This window comes from Ambystoma mexicanum, chromosome 3p (genome assembly GCF_040938575.1).
Source record: "Ambystoma mexicanum isolate Mex_15411 chromosome 3p, UKY_AmexF1_1, whole genome shotgun sequence".
Classification (NCBI taxonomy): Eukaryota; Metazoa; Chordata; class Amphibia; order Caudata; family Ambystomatidae; genus Ambystoma; species Ambystoma mexicanum.
The window spans coordinates 372324250-372346010 of record NC_090925.1 but is presented as its reverse complement, the minus strand read 5'-3'; positions in this window follow the sequence as shown (position 1 = coordinate 372346010).

Genomic DNA, 21761 nt, shown 5'->3' with positions numbered 1-21761 from the left:
CCTTGTGACTTGCCTTTTATCACCTGTATGCATTTAACTGCACCTGTTGGGTGGAGGTGACTACACTGTGTTTTTGGCAGCATTAAAGCCCATTTTCGGGGAGGATTATCATTTAACATAATGGCAGAATCAAAGCTGGCGGAAATACCACCGTAGCTGGATCCACCATATGTAATTCCGGCACTGCTAATTCCGCTGGCGGAATTAGCGCCAACTCCTGATTCGTCGGTGTGGTAAAAGTGGCAGTTATTCCGTTAACGCCACTTTATGATAACTCTGTAACCAAAAAAGCCCTAGCCGGATTCTTGGCAGGCACAAGGTGGAAAATATGAAGATATTCAGCAGTAAATATTTAATAGTATCCAATCATATTTTTGTTGGGAAAAGAAACTTGTTTTGAAAAACAGAGCAACACATTTTGTTTAAAAAAATGTTGTTTAGAAAAAAAGTCATATTGAAGTGTTTCACAATGAAAATATTCCTGGATACCGTCTTAAAGCAAAGGCATAGGATGGGTCAGTTAGCGGGAGGGAAGGGGCAGTAAGGGGTTTTCCAGGGTCCACCCTGGAAATAAAAACATTAATATGAATGTAATGCATTAGACAGATTGAATAATATGTGTAGGAAATGAGATACTACATATTGTTTCACTGTTTTATTATGCTATAAATGACTATTAGATGGCACACATGACAGAGAAAGAATATCTGATACGAGATTATTTGCAATAAAAACGCTTAAATGTTATTTTAAATGTTATTTTTCTGAAACAAAACTGAAGTTTCGTTATTTAGTTAAAAAGTGATTTTCCAGCAGTTTAAAGACCCATAACCATGTTTAATGCAAGGTTTATCATGTTGCACTAACTCATTTAAATAGTATAAATGCATTTCGTGATGTATTGTATTTTTGTATTTTATATGGCACCTAGCCAGGCACTTAGAATTGTATTGCCATTTATTCTTTTGTTTTAAGCTGATGATTTTTGTAGGGATATCAGGATTAAACTGTATAGGTAATACTGGACGACTGCTTAGAATATGATATTTCAACCCCTGTTTTTAATGAAATGGTGCTTGATTGTTTGATATGTATATTTTGTGTTTGTTTTATGGGAGCGCCAAAATAAACAATTGAAACAAATTCTACAAAAACAATATAAATTCTCAAGTGCACAAAATATGGTCAGTTTTAAGTTGTGCAACTTAATACAAAAATGCATTGAGTTATAAGATACAACATCTTACTTGGTGCTTAATTTAAGTGGGAGATACAGGTCACCATGTTTAAAACTACCCCTAGATCTTTTTCACTTTAGCATCCCCTTGATTCCCAGCCCTTTGGATTCCTGGGATTCTACCATGGATACTATGGGCAATTTGGATTTATATTGGGGTTTTCCATAGTTACATTTTAAATGTAGCTTCTCATTTTGCAAGCACAGCTTAGACCCTCAATCTGGAGCTTCTGCCTCAGTGCTATATGTAACGCAGTTTCCAGTATGGGCTGATCACCTCTGTGTGGAAGGGCTTCTGTCTCCAGTCTGCCTAGCGTAGTCATTCAAAAGGTTTCAGTTCGGCTCCATCAGCCACCTCCTACCAGTTGTATCCAGAAATATTCAGCAATATTAATTTCCCAATATTCATAATAATAATCCTCTTAATTCTTTGTGGAAGTTATTTCATAATCCTCAGCTCCTCACCAAATCTTGTGACTTTAGAAGGTGAGGGCCTTCTCCCATGACTACTAAGGTGTGAGGGAATTCCACTCCTCTTTTTATGGAGAGGTTTAATATTAATAACTTTGGATGTACATGTGTGAGTTTAATAAAATACAGATCTATGATATCTACACATCAGCGATGAGAATTCAAAACGTGGAATGTTGCTGTGCATTAAGTAATTCTAGAAATAATTATTTTTCTCATTTATCTTCATGTTTTTCTATTACGCCACAGGCGAATTTGATATAGGTTGGAAGATATAATTTTGAGCTACATTAGGGAATTTGCATTACGTTGTGAGGACCTCCCTTTCAAAAAATAAGATTTTTCAAATGTTTTAATTTTGGGGATACAATGCACACATGTAATCCCTATTCATTTTATAAGTGAAGAAATGCTGACCTTGATCATCAGCGGTCACTGTTGATACATCCCACATACTTTCTCCTTCTTTTTCTTTTTTTAAAATCTGTATATAGTTGAATTAGTCAACTTTTACAAAGTTACATTATTTCCTTATTCATTATTAACATTTACAAACTGTTAGCGTCTCAATTACATTTCCTTATATATTGGAACATTTACTCGGTATACATTCTTTGTCATATGGGTTCTCCAAATTTAAAATCAAGTCAATTTAATTTAATTATAGAATAAAACCTCTACTTAATATACATTCTATCGCATACATTCTCAACATTCTAAAAACCACTTCATGGAGAAAAAAAAACAATAAATAAAACTGCAGGCAGCCTCTACATGTATTCTTATGGGCCAAACCTTATAGTTGAGAATGTATGACTTTTAAAAAGCGAGTAAGAGCTAACAGAAGAGAGGAATTATCACCCCACATCAATCTTAACCAGAGAAAATTAATAAAATAATCTGATTTTATTAACATATCATCCCCATATAGCTGTGATGTAGGAATATCAAAGTGTGGGCATTTTAGTATTTAATGTTTTAAGGTTTCTACTTCTGTAGGAGCTTGGCAGAAGCGACAATATATGTTCTCATATATTGTTTTGACCCAACAACTTTTTCTTTCTCGGGTAGGAAAATGATTTCAACAAAATCGTATATAAAGTGCACATGCTTTATTACAAGGGAAACATCTAATATAAGTGCTTATTTGTTTTCTCTTCCTTGGGAAGCAGGCATATTCTTTGTGAAGTGAGTAATTACTCAAGAGACTCTATGGTTTTCATCCAGTCATGGTCATATCGTTTTTTTATTTTACTTTCTCTAGGTGCTTAATAAAATCATCCTCACTGGAGTCAATGGTCAGAGGTAGAGTTTGCATTTTACTGCAAATTTGTCCACAGATTTGACAGAGCTATCCTCGAACATAACTTAACATCAAACCCAGATCCTCAAAGAGAGAGTTTATGGGTGGATTTATGATTTTCAAATAATTGGAAAGTTGCCTCCAGTGAAGTCTTGAAGGTAAATGATACTAAGCCCAGCTCATGCCTTATTATTGCATTAGGCAGAGACCTAATGAAGCAAAGGACCGCTTTCTATATCCGACCCTGAATAGAATTTAGATGTTCAGTCAAATCTATTACACACATGTCCAGACTATAAAGCAATATCAGCTCAATCTTTAATACATAGTATTCAAGGACTGGCAACAATGAATACTTACAGATTCTTGAGAATAGACACTTCATTTGGGATAATAGGGGTCGTAATTTTGCTTCCAAGGATTATTTCCACATACTGATCGAAGTAGAGTTGCATAGATTGTAGCCTAAATAACGTAACTCTGGGACTTGTTCAATTCTCTGCGAACCCAGAGTCCATCTAAACGTTTTTAACCTCTTTGTTCCTGTGAAACCGACAATTTTTGATTTTAGGGCATTGGCTTGAAGGTTGTTGGTCAGGCAATACTGCATGAAAATTGCCAGCTTGGCTTGCAACCCCCTATGAGTTTTATGAAAGAATATGAGATCATCGGCAAATGTTAACCAATGTATTCTTAGTTCGGCCAATCTTACAGATGTTATTTTGTCATTATTCTAGATCTCATCGATATCGCTAAGATAAAGGTTAAATAGGGTGGAAGCCAAACAACAGCCCTGCTTGACCACGTAAATGTCCAAATGGTCCTAGTTAAGGCACACTCCTGAGTGAGACGAATTCTGTATGTAGTGTCACGATGTAACGCAGCCATCAGCTGTACCAATCTCATAAGTATCCCAAGTCCCAGCAGTTTGTTCCATATATTTGATCTAATTACACAGTCAAATTCAGATGACATGGCTAAATAATATGGGAGCTGTATGACGGCGCTTGACCGTCTCCAAAAGATGAGCCAATATCGCCACGTTCAGGGGAACTCCTATCCTTTTGCAAAAACCCACCTGAAAGCGAGATATAGCATTTCACTGATAAAGAATTTCTTCTAGTTCCCTAAGAATCAAGTAAGAAAACACCTTGGATGAAGCATTGGTCAAAGCTATGGGCCTATAATTTGCGGATGTGGAGGAATCGCCTTTCTTATGGATTGGAATGATAAGAGACTGGGACCATGATTTTGGCATAGAGTTTGTGGTAAAAATCGTATCAAATTAAATTTTTAAAATGGATGCCCAAAGAATCTGATCTTTTTTAATAACAAATGATGGAATACCATCTGGACCAGCCACTCTCGATGGATTGAGTTTGTTTATGGCCCACAAAATATCTTCTTCTTTCCACGGGCATATGCCCTGTAGGCATAACTTTTCACAGGGATTACTCACATTAGTAAACATTTTTGGGAGCTTACATTTCTCCTGGAAGAATTTGACCCAGATTTCTTCTGAAATATGGGATTCCATATTATCATGGCATTGATCAACGGTACGATTCATAGTGGACCAGAATTCCCTTGAATTATGATTAAACAAGGTTTTAATTATGGCCTGGTTGTCTCTTGTATACATTCCGAAACCTCATGATTTTAGTAAATTCCTGTGGGCTTGACATACACGTCTATTTTCCTGTTTATATTGTTTTGTAGGAAGGTTAATCATTTGAAGTTGTCTGATTTTTCTGTTTTTCTCACATTTGGACAGAGCCACTTCCTTATTCTAGGCATGCTTTTTGATTTTTATGGGTCTACATTTGGTTAAACTAATAGTTATCTTCAGACAATGAAGCACAATCTCAGACAGCTGGCTAGCCCTGTGTATCTGATGCATGTTTTTCTTAGTTAAAACACCAGAAGAACGAGCTTCCATTTTCAAAAAGTTAATCAAGAATACCATACTTAGTTTATTGTTCCATTTTAAGGAGATGCATGGACGGTCAAATTCAAGAAATACTAATGAAGGGTTTATTTCAAACATTTGAGCTTTAATTAAGTAGTCAAATTCGAGTAACACATGGTCACCCACTGTAACGCTCACCTGGTATCCACGGGGACGTCACTCAGCCTGTTCTGACCTCTTACGACCTCGAACCCTTCCCTGGAGGCTATTCGACTGGAGACTGGGCCTGAAACACAGGATTGGTAGAGTTTAACTCCCTATTGTCTCTGTGTGCTTGAACCCCTTCTTCCCCGGGGTCCAACCCTTCCCTTTGATCCACAGCTCACCTTGTTTTCTTGGATAGTGTGCTCTCAGTCCTGCTTTCAGAGCAGGGGCGCGTTGATTGATGCAGGCTCGTTGCTGCCTAGTTACTTCACTGGCAAGAGTCCGACAGGTAGGTATAATGAGTCTTTTGAACAGTTCTCTAACTTCGTTCCTTTCCTTCCTTAGATGATGGTCGGCGTCCGGGGATGGCAGTGTGCTGCTGAGATGAGTAGCGCTGAAGGAGAGTGAGCGCGCGATGCACCCCTTTTGTATTTGAATTTAACTGAGTTCTTTTTCTGTGTCTTTTAGGTGCCGCAACGTTTTCAGCGTGGATGCCGGTTATGAAGAACAAATGCGGTGGGTAAGTGCGGTATGCGGCGCCTCTAGATGTTTCCACGCTAACCTGGAGTGTCTTTTCAGGTAAGCGTTTGAAGCTCGTACAGTATTTAAAAATAAGCAAAGATTTGCAGAATGCTTACTAATGCCATTTTTCTGTTCTTTTCCCTTTTCCTTAGGAAGTGGCCTGCCGGGATGGGAATGACACCGCCGAAGATGCCCGCAGAACAGAAGGAGCGATGAATGATCGGCAGAAGCGCCGCAAGATAAGGCTGTTCCTAACGGTGTTCTTGTTCTTGCAGGAGCTGAGCGCAGAAGAAAGATGCAGGCCTACTGGAGACCGATCTGAACAGGGTGAGTGTCACGCTGCAAGAGCAGAAAACGCAAAGCATGTTTCTCAGCCTGGATGTGGCTTAAATAGTCTCTGGGTATCCCAAGTGTCTCTGGGCTGAACCACACCCAAAAGACTAGACCGCACATGCAGTTCTGGGAACGGAAATATGTGGGGGCATCTATCTTGTCCCCATCAATGCAATACAAGTCCAATCCCCAATGTTATCCTATGGGAGTGAGTGAGTCTGGTGCCACAAGCGCCAAGTCTGACTCCAAGTGGGTCTTTGGAGGGATGGAGAGGCCCTTGAGGGTCATGTAGGTGACCGTGGCCTGGCTCCAGCCTGACATCTTGGATGGCTGGGGACATAAGGGGCAGGAATCATGACACCCACTCCAGGATCTTTAATATTCATATACCCGCAGCTAGATTTAATGTTTGAGGATACATAGAAATAATCTGTCCTAGAATAGGAGGCATCTCTATGCCAAGTATAATAGGGGTGGTGATTTCCCTTGATGGTTTCTAGCTGCCAAAGCTCCTATTCTGTAAGATATGTGTCCCATATTCTTCCCTTTTGTCCACTTTTAGAGGCCATAGTTTCGCCTATTGAATCGTTATTAATGTTCAGACCCTCTAGACAGTCGGAGTTGAAATAGCCACCCATTATGATTGCACTATTGGGATGTGATATGACCCAATGTTCCAAAAATGGTGTCATTCTTTGGAGAAACTCTTCTAGTTTATATTTTGACGGATTCCACTAAACATTAACTAGTAGTATTGGTAGTCCATCAGTAGAGTGAACCAATACAGTCATACTTTTAAGGTTTCTATCTATTGCTGTAACTAATCTGCCACTCGGTCGACCAGTCACAGCTCGAGCGGCAACGCATGAATAAGTCTCCTATCCATTCAACTGGAAATGCGAGCACATCATGGTTTCTTGTATCATCAGGATCATGGCTTTGTTCTGATGAGAAGGATTATTAAGCCAGGTATTCAAATTATTTGCACCACAAGCATTCCATGACAATATTTTGATAGAATCACTGCTAGAGTTGAGAGAGTCCTTGTTGAAGTGCCATAAAGGTTTTTATTGCTGGTTCTACGCATGACCAATCCTGACCAATTTTACTGACATCAAATATTTGAGTTTCTGGAGACTCAGTTGCGGCCATGTCAACTTCTTTTTTCTTCAAAACGGGTAAGTCAGCGGGAAACGAAATGAACTTCTTGGCATCTTCCAAGGAATCCATATTGAACAGCCTGTATCCCAAGATCTTCAGATTTTGACGATGTTCCCATATCAATCTAGAAATAATAATAGATTGGCACCCACAGAACGTACGATTATTGTTGGTCTGAGGCAGTGTGAGCCATTTAATGTCATCTGAATCCAGCAATGTTAATACTGGAATTTGTTCAAGTAGGTGTAACAGCAACAATCTGTTTATTCTGCCAAAGCCATTTATTTCCAAAGCACTCTCCGAACCCATGATCTTAGAGGAATAATTTCTGTTTTCAGTCCACTTTGTTGATTAGTACAGATATTAGCTGTCAGAGGTAAAATGGGCTCAGATATAGGTACCAAGACATCATCATTTATCTTTTGTGTTTGCTCAGTAGTTTGCAGTGGATTTGGAGCAGCCACTTCCACTATAGTGTAATAGACTACTGGTGTTGTAGATTCACCCTTAGTTTTTTTGCCCAATGCTGAAAAAAACAGGGACATTTTACCCCCTCCCCCATTAATGACGTTTGAAGATAAAGGCATTGAGTCGACTTGCATAACCTTCTGCCTATTCAACGAAGTTGACTTACCCAATATGAGGGAGCTCCCATCTACATTCTCTTTTGGGTGTCCTATTTGATTATCACTAGAGTCATCGTTCACAATCACAGAAAGGTGGATTGCACAGCATCTCCTTTTTTGGCCGTATTATCTAAGGTATTTAAATCAATCATCATGTTTTCCATTGGTAGATTTCGTAAACCTTTGATAGTGGTTTTGTGGCCATGGATTTTAACAGCCTGCAAATTGTTTTCTTTACAGATATTGGAGTTCCTAATTGCTTTTCCTCTATCTTTATTCTCTTTACGTCTAATTCTACGAAAGTTTAGAGTGATTTGTGAGGGGGATTTAGAAGATACTGACCATATAATGGAGTTATTTGTCATCTCTTGCTCTGTATTCGTTTGTCTCTATGATATTAGATCTACCAATGGTGATGGGCTGTTTGGTGGGCAAAAGTCTATATCACCTTGGCTCACAGGAACCCTTGTTTCCGTATTCACTATAGAGGGAGCACTGCCCATAGAGAGCATCAAGTTTTGGATATCCCTTTCCAGCATTGCTAATTTGGATTTATTAGAATTAACAATATCCCAAATGGGTTCCCTACATCTATCCTGTGCTCCTTCTACAGGTAATTTTGCAAATTGATTCATACACTCATGAATCTCTGCTACCTCCGAGTCAAACCTTGACACATTTTGGCTTTTTGCCACTGTTATTAGTGAAGTCTGGACACCAATTGATACATTTGTGGAAGGTGTTGAGGAATCATCATTATCCCTTTTTGTTTGTGTAGCAACCAATACTATACAAGCTCTTTTTTCAACAAACATGTCCTTTTTTTAAAGAATGTTTGAACCACAGGTCAAGATAAAACCCTCCAATATGTTTATTTTGGCCATTATATCAATTAGAGTTGTCTTAACGTCACATATCTCAAGATGTGTCGTGTCATGGCCTCTATCCAATGGATTTAAGATTCTAGTAAGTACTGGAAGGGAACAGATATCAATTGATGAGGGATCTCGTATTTGAATATCTTCCCCTCGAGGTGCGGATATAAGATCCCTGTGACCCAGATCAGGGTCCGTCCGATCAAACAGAGGTGATCTCAGTGAATCATTCAAGCCATCATGTAGGGGAAGATTGTCGTTGTGCACATTCATTCTGGCTTTGTAAAAATGAACATCAAGAGGAGCAAAACTAGAGGGGTAATTCAATGATTTACTAATTGTAGCCCCCTCTAAACAGTTAGGAAGAGCATTAGCATGATTGAATAAACACACTTTGTCAACCCGTAGGAGGCAGTTGTGAATGTGGTGTTGATGGACCTAGGGACAGTCGAACATGCGTCCCCAGTTCACTTGACACCACTGGTGCTAAAATGGACACATCTGAAATAAAATTATTATAGGCACATTTTAGGAGGTCCTACGGATCCACATGTGTAAGGGAACACGAAGAATCCCTCAATTGTGTCAATCTTTTATTTTTCCCAGGTTGTTGTTTCGACATTTGTTTGCCATTTTGATTTAAGGCCTGAGGGCCCATAGAGACATTGGTAGGTTCTTTCAGAATAATTGCAACTGTAACCTCCTCTAGATTGATGGAGACATGTGGGATTTCACTATTATCTGGCACGGTTTTAGTAGCAGCACTAACAATATTAGTTGTAATTTCATTCTGCAGGTTGCAGAGTTAAAAGAAGGACCTGCTTTTGCAGGTGTGCTCATAGTTTTTTTATTTGTATATAAGCCGTGTTCCTTTAGGCTCTTACCACTTCTTAGGCCTACAACCATGAGGTGAGTTTTTTAAAAGGTTTTTTTAAAACTTTGTAAAATTCTAAACCACCTTGATTTATTAAGAATAAGCACAATATTAATTTAAATGAATCAAAGAAAAAAAAGCAGCATAAAACAAAAAAGAACTTTGTACTAATAAAGATTCTTATTTGTAAGGATTTTTAATTTGCGGCAGTGGTATTGACAGTAATTGAGAGCAGCGACCCAAGTGAGGCCATCTTCACAACACCTTGTTTAGTTTAAAGTTATCCCGCAGCAGTTCTCAGGCAGATTCCCGCAGGCACTCGTTCCTAAATTTACTGAGCCTCAGTGATGGGAATAAAAAATATTTTTGGTGGGATTTCCAAGCTATAGAAAAATATAGAAAGTGGTTCCTTTGATAAGAGTCACAGGAGATCAAAGGAGTACTTGCCCGCAGTCTCTCCTACGCCATGTGACAAAATTAATTTTCATAATATTAGGCAGTAGGACCAAAGATTTTAAAATATGAGAGCCGTGTCACAGGAGATCAAAGGCGCACTTACCAACAGTTTCTCCTACGTCGTGTGAACAACACGATGAATTTTCACAATATTAGGCATTAGAACCAATGTTTTTAAAAAGTGAGAGCCACGTCGCAGGAGGTCAAATGCTCTTTTGCCTGCAGTCTCTCCTATGACGTGTCTCCAACACAGTGAGCTATCTCAATGTTAAGAGATGAAAGGAACAATTACTTACCTGTAACTGTTGTTCTCCAGCATGGGTCTGGCATGGATTCACATGCTCATGAATATTCCCCGTCGTCAGGCTGGGAATCCTCAGCAAAGAAAAAATCAGTTTCGTTTCTGATCTGTCTTTCTTAGTAGTAACCAATCACTGATCTCTGGGTCATACTGCCCCCAGCCAATGACTGCCCTCTCCCTAAGCCCCGCCTCTGGCAGCCATTCTCAGATTTGGTAGCACGCAAAGTGGCACTGTGACCAAGTGAAGAGCCGCACAGGGGTAGGCGGGAGGGTTTGCATGTGAATCCATGCCAGACCCATGCTGGAGAACAACAGTTACAGGTAAGTAACTTGTTCCTTCTCCAGCATGGGGTCTGGCATGGATTCACATGCTCATGAATAAAAAAATACATAGCAGTACACACATGCACAACCACGGGAGGTGGCACAGGCTCAACATTAAGCATTACATCCAAAACTCAACATTAAGCAATTCTTACCTCCTCACCAGGCTCACCTTAGGCGAACAGGTTGCGCAGCACTGCTTGGCCGACCCTGGACTCCTCCCTGCAGTCCCGATCAACGCAGTAGAATCTTGTGAAGGTGTGCGTCGACCTCCACGTAGCAGCCCTGAAGATGTACAGCAGGGGCACACCAGACAAGAACGCCGTGGTAGCAGCGATCGCTCTGGTCGAATGGGCTCTCGGACGGCCGAGTAGCCGTCAGTTTGCCAATCGGTGACAGTGCATGATGCAGCCGGAGAGCCATCTGGAAAGGGAAGCCTTCGAGAGAGCCTTCCCTAGATTCACAGACCCAAAGTTCACAAATAGCTGTGACGTCTTCCGAAAACTCTTCGTGCGGTCCACGTAGAACTTCAGCGCTCTAGCTACATCCAGCGAGTGCAAAGTCCTCTCAGCCGGCGTCGAAGGCGACGGGAAGAAAACTGGTAACACCAAGGGCTCGTTGAGGTGGAAGTCTGACGGCACCTTGGGCATGAAGGAGGGGTGCGTCCTCAGCACCACCCTCGTGTCATGAAAAGTCAAGTATGGAGGCTTGCAAGATAGGGCCTGGATCTCTCCCACTCATCGTGCGGAGGTGATGGCCAGGAGGAACGCTGTCTTCCATGACAGGAACTTCAAAGGCCCCGAATGCCTAGGCTCGAATGGGGCCCCCATGAGCCCAGTCATCACCACATTAAGCTCCTACGCCGGGGCAGGAGCCTTCACCGGCGGGAACGATCGGAATAGTCCCTTCATAAATTCCTTCACCAGGCGATGAGACCACAAGAACGCCCGTCCCGTAGTCCTGGTATATCGGGAGATGGCAGCCAGATGTATTTTGATGGAGGCGTGAGCCAGTCCAGCTTTGGCCAGCGACAGTAGGTACGGCAGTACTTGAGGGGCCGTAATCCGCAGAGGGTTAATCTTCTGTGCACGGCACCAGACAGAGAACCTCTTCCACTTATGACCGTAACTCTTGAGAGTTGAGGACGCCCTGGCTTTTGCAAGAACCTCTCTGCAGTCAGCCGGGATATCGTACCCTCCAAACTCTAGTGCTGCAGTAGCCAGGCCTGCAAGTTCAGCGACTCCGGGTCGTGATGAAGAATGGCGCCTCCTTCTCTGGAGCGAAAATCCGCGTCCACCGGCAGCTTGACTGGTGGGGACGTTGACAAGTCCAGAAGGTCCGGGAACCAGATCTGACTCGGCCACGCCGACTTCTTGAGCTGGTTGATGAGGCGGAGCAGCAACGGCAATGGAGGGAACGCGTATAGAAACAGGCCGTCCCAAGGGAACAAGAAAGCATCGCCCATGCTCCTCGGCTGCGGGAACCTGCTGGCGAACCTCTGGCACTTGGAGTTCGTCGCCGTCGCGAAAAGGTCGATCCAGGGTTTGCCCCATCGTCGAAAGAGCCGATCCACCTGGTCCTGACGTAGTTCCCACTCGTGGCACGAGCGCTGCTCCCTGCTGAGTGAGTCGGCAATGGTGTTTTTTATTCCTGCCAAGTGGAAGGGAACCAGAAACATCCCCTGGGCGACGGCCCAGTGCCACAGATCCTGGGCCTCCTTGGATAGGGCTGGGGATCTGGTGCCTTCCTGCTTCCGTATGTAGAACATCGTGGTGGTGTTGTCGGTGAAGATCCTCACCACTTTGTCCTTGAGGGACGGAAGGAACGACTTGAGCGCCCAGAACACTGCTCGGAGCTCCAGAATGTTGATGTGGAGAGACCTCTCCTCCGGGAGCCAAAGGCGTCTTGCGTGGAGATCTCCGGTGTGGGCCCCCCAACCCTCCAGAGAGGCGTCCGTCGTCACTGTCTCCTGAAACGCCGCTTGTTCGGAGGGCTTCCCGACGACCTGGTTCTGGATCCTCCGTCGGGGTCCGTGGTAACCTCGTCCTTATCTCAGTACATAAGGATTGGATCGACAACAAAATGGCCGCCAAGCTATCCTGGGGCTCGGGTAATGGCTGCGACAGACGGGATGGCCGCTCCACTGGGCCCTCTTCGTCGCCATCGTCGCTGTCTTCGATCACATCAGCGGGAAACGTCCCCTTGGATCAAACGTTCTCGAACTTCTCGTTGAGGCCTATGAACCTCTCGCTGAGGCCCTTCCCGGTTTCCACCAGATCCTCCTCAGAGGCTGATTCTGAGTCTGTAATGGCCACCGCCCCCCCCTCTTTTTCCGCCGGGGTCTTCACGGGGGTCTTAACGATGGGCTGGAAAGAGGATTCCCTCTGCAGTGGCAGAGATACTCTGGGCCCAGAGGCCGTTTCCACTGGCGCAGTCTCAGCCGGCTTCGCCAGGGTCGCAGCGACCACTTCGATAGAGGCCTTTGCCGGCTGGATCAAAGCCCTCACCACCTTAGGTGCGTCCTGGGCCTTCGCCTTGGAGGGAGGGTCAGCGCCTCGCTCCCCCTCGGGTCCCTTCGAGATCGACCGGGGCCGCTCCAGCAGCTTACCCGGGTTCTCGGACTTCCTCTTCCTCGAACCAGAGCGCTGGCTCGTGGTTGAACATACTGGGGAAGTCGCGCCCTGCCTGGCAGCCAAAGAGCCCGACCTTTCGGCGCTCCCGGTGCCCGCGGACTCGCAGTGCTTGGCCTTCTGTTGGGCCCCCGTCGCTGGGGTGCCATCACAGGACTTAGAAGCCCGCTCAGACTTTTTCTTTGCCTTCTCACCTGCTGTGGCCTTCTCCAGCCAGGCGGCGAGGCGGGAACGATGATCTTGTTTGGTCCGTTCCGAAAGGTTCTTGGAGAACGCACAGTCCTTCTCCACGTGCGTCTTGTCCTCATGAAGGCAGTAGAGACATCGCGAATGCTCGTCCTTCTTGAAAGCATTTTGTAATCCGCATCCAGGGTAGCACCTGAAGAGCTTGGATCCGGGCGTCGAGCTTCCCTTGTCCTGGGCCATGTCCGTTGAGGTAGGCCGCAGATCTTCCGGAATCCTCCAAGAAGCGTAAACTCGACGAAAACTTCACCCTTGAGGGGCGTAGAAGAATTCCGAAACGGGTCCCCGTTATCGGAACTAGAAACGGTGGAGCTTGAGGCTCGATTAAACTGAAAAAATTAGAAAATCTCTGGAAAAAGCATGAAAATGCAGCAAAAACTCGAGAGCTAAAGCACGAGGACTCCCAACACTTGAACGTGCGGTAAAAATCTGAGGATGGCTGCCAGAGGCGGGGCTTAGGGAGAGGGAAGTCATTGGCTGGGGGCAGTATGACCCAGAGATCAGTGATTGGTTACTACTAAGAAAGACAGATCAGAAACGAAACTGATACTGATTTTTTCTTTACCGAGGATTCCCAGCCTGACGACGGGGAATATTCATGAGCATGTGAATCCATGCCAGACCCCATGCTGGAGAAATAAGGCTTCCAGGGCTACGATCTGCATCACCGAAGATCATAGGCTCATTTGCTGACAGTCTCTCCTACGGTATATGCCCAACTCAATGAGTTATCTCAGTATTACACAATGAAGGTTAATCTCTTTAAAGTTCAGAGCAACGCTACATGGGATCAATGATTTAGTTGCCCACAGTTTCACCCACGGCGTCTGTGCACACATAGTAAATTAGTTCAATGCTGAGTCTGGTGTTAGTCCATGCTTAACCGTTATAAGTGTATGATGCATAAATTCTGACTGCAGTATAATAGGTTCATTCAAGTAAGATCAGAAATCTGTTTAGCCTGGGCAACAGGCACCCTCCACCAACCACGAAACACACTGCTTCTCACACTGCGCCACGTTGTGGTAGTTTTGTGGAGCTGCAGCTGTTTCCTTTCTGCTGATAGAGAGTCGGGAAAGACTGCTCCAAAGGGGAAATTGGGTCCTGCCAGTAATGCCTCACGAAACACACTGCTTCTCACACCACGCTGCGCTCCGCACTGTTGTGGTAGTTTTATGGAACTGCAGCTGTTTCCATCCCGCTGATAGAGAGCGGAGAAAGACTGCTCCAAAAGGGAAATTGGGTCCTGCCAGTAATGCCTCACGAAACTCACTGCTTCTCACACTTTCTCATTCATGATATTTAATACATGTGGATGCTAGTTTGTTGTGCACAGACATCTGATGAGCTGTTATCATGACCTTAGCTAAATGTATTTTATGATAGGCCTGAAATGATGAATGAGACAGGTCCCTTTGAAGTTATACATTAGCCAGTCATGAGGCAAGCGCTTTATGAGGCCTGTGCTCAGAACTCGTTTGAACACGATGAATCCAACAGTCGGTGTGGCCTCTGTCTTGAGATGTGCCTGGGGCTTCTGAAGGTGTGGTTCATTCTAGGTCAGCTCCAGTGTGAACCAAATCATACTTTTTACATGTGACATAGTACCAGTTTTAGTGTGCATTTTTCCACATATCTTTACATACTGATCAGGCAATAGTTGAATAGATAAAGGAATTGCATGTTCACATGAGTTCACCATTGAAAGAAAAGGAATAGATTTTAAAATTACAGATATATTTTCTCTGCATTTGGCATCTGAATTATAGGAACATAAGTCAAGTTCAAGCTTCAGGGCAGCAAAAATAAGTGTTCGGGAACCAGGTTTGATTGTTTCACTGATTATCACACTCCAGATCCTTGGGCATTAATATTTCTCTACATGTGGCAAAAACATCCATACACATTTCTCTGCATGTCCTTAACACTGACAATACATTGTTTTGAAAAGGGCCTTACAAATGGTTGCAGTTTGTGAAGGCTTCTTTTACTTTGTTGAAAAGTGTTCTTAGGCACACGCACATTCATTTGCATTTCGCAAGGGCCCCCCATTTATTATGATAATGAGCAAGAGGCAAAATGCAACAAACAACTCCTTGAACAATACCTTTCTTACTCTTTCATATAGACTCCAAGCACTCAGGTTACTTTAGGCACGTATCCAAATTTATTATAAGAATGGCATGACCACAGATGACTGCGGATGAGTGGAGAGAGGTGTGCCAACTGGCGATACCTCACCTCAATAGTTTCATTTGCATACTGAATGCAATGAGGTCTTTGCCAAAGCTTAGTTGCTACTGTTAGAACATCCTTCTGCAGCGGTATACCTGACCCTCCTGCAGACAGACAAGTCAGTACCTCTGCCAAAATCATGCCTATGGGTTGTTACTTCGCATATGCAGGGACGCTTAGAAACATACTGGTACGAAAAAAATGAGCTGAGGAGGGGTTATCTTCCTTCTACTCTTCCACATTTTGGGCCTCCTTTGCCAGCTGAACTGGGTCACCCTAGGTGGGCACAAGATTAGGGGCATCATGGCTGAAGGTAGTCTGACAAAGCAGCAGGTGAGATTGGTGAAAACTGCAGGGCAGCTGGTAAGGGACCCTCCCCTTAGGGTCCCCCCAATGGGGAAACTAGTAGAAAAGTCATGCCGAAGATATATGGGACAACCACTGACATGCAGGAGCGGCTTAAGGTGTAACCAGGTTGCTAGGTATTACCACATGTATGAGATCCTTCGGGAAACCTGTCATCTGCTCAAATCTCCTATAGACCATGAACTGATCAAAGAACCTATCCTCTGGTTGGAGCATGAGACTGAATTGGGGTTGAGGCAGTGGCGAGGATCCAAGGCACAGGGGCCAGGACCCAGATAGGTTGACATGCTTGGGTACACTATGGGTCCTCTTACCTCAAAGACATTCTACACTGAGAATACGCCATGCACCAGATCATTTGCTTGCAAGACCACTGCACACTTGGTGTAAACCTGTCCCTGAAAGATTTTTAGATGTAGTCTGGCAGAGGAATGATCATGAGTTTCTTCAATGCGAGGTTCCAGATCTATTGCCAACTCTGAAGGCAAGAGGACACATGATGAAATACCAGACTCAAAAGACTTGCCACAGAGGACGTAACATCCAATTTGCGCCTGAACACTATTTTGTGTGTGGAGTTATGATGCAGATTGAAAGGCCCTCTCGGGATATTGCTGTCTAGTGCACAACCCTCTGCCCTAGGTTCCATAGAAGCCTTGGGACAAGTCCCAATAATGGACCTGGGGGCCTCAAAGTGAACCTTGGAAGTTCAGGCACTTTAGAGCGAGCTGCTCCAGGAGTCCCCTTGGTGTAGAGGGGCCCCTTTGGGCTTTGGGCCAGCATAAGAGCTTGAGAGCCCCTTGGTGCAAGCACCAGTAATAGCCCTGTGGGCCTCAGGGGTGACCCCAGTCTGGCTGGGAGTACTCTCCCTATGATCCTTGGTATCTCTCCCAACAGAGGAACTGTTCATGTAAAAGGAGTACTTACCTTTGAAGCCGTGATCGAGGTGTGTTGGTGGGTCCGGCCCCCAGAAGGGTGAAGCTTGCTGCGATCCCTGCTGCTAGCATTGAAAGAAGCCTGAGGCCTACTCGATAAGCAAGACCCTGCCCCGTGCGGAGGGCTGGCAGTAAGGACCCGATAGTTCGCTGTACGGCACAGCAGAGGCCTGCTGATCAAGGAGAGATAGCGCTGAGGGCCCGGGTCGGCTAATACAGTTTTTTTTACTGCTTGCCAAGAGCAGAGTTGACTTGTGGGCTGCTCAGGGTCTTCAGGACACAACAGGAGCTGGAAGCTCTGAAGCGCGCGCTTGCAGTGGCTGAGGGGCAGGGACACAGTGGAGCTGAGTGGTGGAAGCAGCCCTGAAGTGCTAGCTGGCAGGGATGTGGTGTGCTGCCTCAAGATGGAGGACTGCGAGGAGAGAGGCGCAGCCCCTAAGAAGGAAGCAGTAAAGCCCCCCTACTGACTGGGAGATGGGGGCTGCGCAGGAGTGAAGTGAACGGGCCTGAGCCAATGCAGGCAGCTGGTGGAGATGGACAGTGATGGGCTCTCGCGGAGAATTGTGTCAGGAGCACAACAGCATTCCCAGCCTGGCAAAGGTGTGACGGGAGTGTAGCAGAGGTCAGGCGCTTTGTGGGGTGTACAGTGGTCCTGCGGTGGGAGTGATCTGGCATAGGAGGTCCCCAGAGAGGCACTGGCGTGAGGGGGACCATCAAGGCGGCTGCCCAGTAACGACAGGCTGGGCCAGCAGGAGGACTGCCCCATCTGGAGGAGCGCAATTACCCCCCAGCAGCAAGGGGAGGGGGAGACACAAGATGAAGGGCCCGAGGGGCAACAAACCAGGAACTCCCTCACAGGCGGAGGCAGCTTGGAGGTGCACAGGTGATGAGCTGGAGGGTGGCGCTTCAGCAGTTCCAGTGCACAGACAGTAGACAGGTGGCAAAGGCGAAGGGAGAAGTGAGCCCCCAGCCATGCACTGCAGAGATAGGTGCAATTAAGAGTGACATTCAAGTAATCCCAGAGGAAATACTGGGGATGAAGACTGACATGGGGCCAAGGTGACAGACCTTTCAGCGAAGGTGGAGCCACTGGAGGAAAGGATGAGGGCCTGGAGGCAAACCACACCTCAGTGTATATCCTGGAGTCACAGAGGAAGACATGTCTCGTGGAAGTGGAAAGGTGGGAGGATGAACTTCACCTTAAGGTGGATGACATTCAAAATTCAAAATCGCAAAAAAGGCGCAACAACCTCTGCTTTTTTGGGCTGCAGGAAAAAGAGGTGGAAGCTCCAGCGAGCCTGGAGCATAAAGTCCAGGAGATCATAGGCATGGTGCTGGGCACCAAGGAAGGTGAGCGAGTAATTCTGGACAGAGTGCATCGAGCGGTCGGCGAGAGCAGAGGGCCATGTTTGGTTCTGGCTCGGCTACACTATTATGGGGACAAAGAGGGCGAGAGGTTCCAATTAGTGTTGAAGGCGGACATTCTGTAGGCCAAGAGAGGATTTGATGGAAACCCGCAGTGTTAGCACCCAGGCGTAGGGGTAGGCAGATCTCGCAGGGAGCCCCGGGGTCTTGAAGGCAATCATGGAAGAAGCAAAGTCCAGGGAGTGAGGAAATTCCAGTGACTTAATACTCCCTCACCTCGGAAGGATGACACATGAGGGTGACAACTCCTCATCTGAGCCCTTATTCTTTTTAGTGTGCTCCGCGGCTCACCTTTTGGGACTCCCTTCGACTTTGTTGGTCTGGAGCGGGAGGACTGCAAGAGAGGGGTCAGGGGGTCTGATGGGGTGCAAAAATGATTTGTGATTGCATTGTTTAGGGGGAGAATACGGGGAGTGGGAAATGGGGGGGTATTTGAGGTGGGGTGGGGTAACTGTGGTGATGGCCCCAGAAGGTGGCATGATGGAGGAGCGGCGATGGCCTAGGGCTGCTTGAAACTGGTTGACAGAGTAACTATTGTTGCCAGGGCAGGGGGTTGCATCCCATGTGGTTCTGCTGCTGTGACCAAGACTTCTGGGCCACACGGGAGAACGCCTCTGGTTGGGGAGCGGTGGGAGGGTCTTGTTTGTTTGCGCAGGCTGCAGTTGTGGGGTGGGATGGGGCAGAGAGGGGATGGATGGAGGGGTTGGTCTCCTGCAGTGGGTAATATTGGATGGTGGGGGGCATTCTCTTAGGGGCAAGAGGAGTGAGCAGCGATTTGTGAGGAAGGGCTATGGCTGAGCTAAAGGTTGACACTTTAAATGTGAAAGGGTTTAACTCACAGAACAAGAGATTCCTGATCATCAACATGTTTCATAAGCAACAGGTGGCGGTTCTCTTTTTGCAGGAGACCCATTACAAGCAGGGCATGGAGTTCACGATAAAGGGTAGGGACATTGGGAGTGTCTTTTGGGCTTCACACAAGGATCACAAGAAGAAGGGGGTGGGTATTTTGTTGGGGAAAGCATTTCAAATGACTGAGATTCAAGTTAGGAAAGGATTCAGAGGTTGCTTCCTGTCGATTAAGAGACCCCATGAGGGGATTAGGGTCACATTAGGCACATTTTATGCACCCAATGTAGGCCAGATGTGATTTCTGCGACAGATTTTTACGTTGCTAGACAACTGGGCAGAGGGAGTCGCGTTCTTGGGGGCGACTTCAACATCATAGCCAACCCAGGATTAAATTGGTATTCAGCAAAGGGGGGAGTCCGAAGAAGGCCAGTAAGGACAATAGTGACTTTGGGCATCACTTAAAGGATCATTTTTGGTCATATGTCTGGTGGTATCACTTCTCGGGTCCGGGGGTGGGGTATACGTTTTTCTCTCCTCCACACCAGACATATAGAAGGATAAACCTCTTGTTGACACCACAGGAGAAAGTTGGGGATGTAGGCGCGCCCATGGTAAAGGTGATTACGTGGTCATACCACAAGCTAGTAGTAGCGGAGTGGAAGGTGGCGAGGCCTCATAGGCAAGTTACTAGGTGGAGATGTAATGAAACCCTGGTAAGGGATTGGGTGTTCAGGGACTTTCTGGGGAAGGAGATAGAGGCATATTTTGAAGTAAATGATGACAGGGAAGTACCTATGGCAAAGGTGTGGGAAGCAGCCAAAGCCACGATTAGGGGTCTACTTATCGCTGAGGGGGCGAGGTAAAAGGCAGATTGTGGGAAGAATTGAGTAGCCTGAGATCCCAGCTAACGAGAAAGGATTCTAACAGGGAGGAGCTCTTAAGGGAGATGAGGGACAAGAGGCAGGAGCTGCACTCAGTTTCAAAAGGGGAAGTGGTTAAAAGAATGAGATACACCAGGCAGAAAGACTATGAAAAGGGAGATGCAGTGGGTACTTTGCTGGCGAATAGGGTACAGGGGTGTCGGGTGGAGTGGAGAGTTGACCAAATACAGGGATTGGATGGATCTCTAGTGAGTGGAGGGGGTGACATCCCTGCCCAATTTGCGGACTATTATAGACAGCTTTATGACCAACCAGCTGCGTCCAGGGAGGATGCGATACTCAGTTATCTTAGAGATCTGCTGATCCCCAGACTCACAGAAGCGGAGACTGCGCTATGGGAGGCAGAGGTCACAAAGAACAGGTTCTCCTGGCATTCCAAAATCTAAAGGCGGGAAAGGCCCCTGTGAAGAATGGGTTTATCGTAGACTTTGATAAGCAATTCTAATCTCTCCTGGCTGCGCTCCTAGCCAAGCTTTTTAACTCGATCACAGGAAAGGGAACAATACTGTTGACATTTTTGCAAGCATTGATAGCGGTTATCCTGAAAACGGGGAAGGATTATACCCACATTGCTACGTACAGACCCATCTCCCTGTTAAATGTCTTTCCAAACATTTTTGCTAGAATACTCACGTCCAGGCTTGTTCTCCATCTACCTAGGTTGATTCATCAAGATCAGACAGGTTTTATATTGCACAGGCATGGATCGGGCATTATGCAAAAGAAGCTGCATATTCTCATTGCTCTGGTGGTGGCAAGAGAGGGGGCCCTGCTCCTCGCCCTGGATGGCGAAAAGGCTTTTGACCAGGTGAGCTGGGCCTTCCTGCGGGGGCGGGGGGAGGGGTTTCTCTCGGCTATTGGTATGGGCTGAGATAGATGGGGTGGATTGCGGCTCTGTACTCGAAACCGATGGCCATGGTGGTGTTAAATGGGTATGAATCCCAGGGTTTCCCACTGCAAAGAGGCACACGCCAAGGGTGTCCACTTTCCCCACTAGTTTACTCGCTGGTCATGGAACTCTGGGCTATAGCGGTGAGAAATGACCAGGAATATCTGGGGTCGCGATAGGGGGTTGAAATAGAAGCTCAGCCTTTTTGCATATGATCCCTTACTTTACAATACCAACCCTAGACAGTCGGTGCTGCGCCTACTGGAGGGCTTAGCACATTATGGGGATTTATCCAACTTCAAAGAAATCTTGGAGAAATCAGTATCATTCCTGACTTGAGGGCCGTTGGTTGCAGACAGGGACTCCATAGGGGTGTTACTGCTCCAGGAGCAGGTGGAACGGTTTCGGTATCTGGGGATTCAGGTTTCACACAATAATAGTCATCTATTTGCAGATAATTATTTACTGCTTTGGTTAGCGGTGCAAAATGATCTCTGCAGATGGACTTGCCTAACGCTTTCCTGGATGGCACGCCTAAATTGCATTGAGATTGTGGTTCTTCCTAAATGTCTGCTTTTATTCCAAATGCTCCCAGTGGTGGTTCCGTTGACAATCCTGGATGAGGTTAAGCGCACCTTGTTCAGTTTTC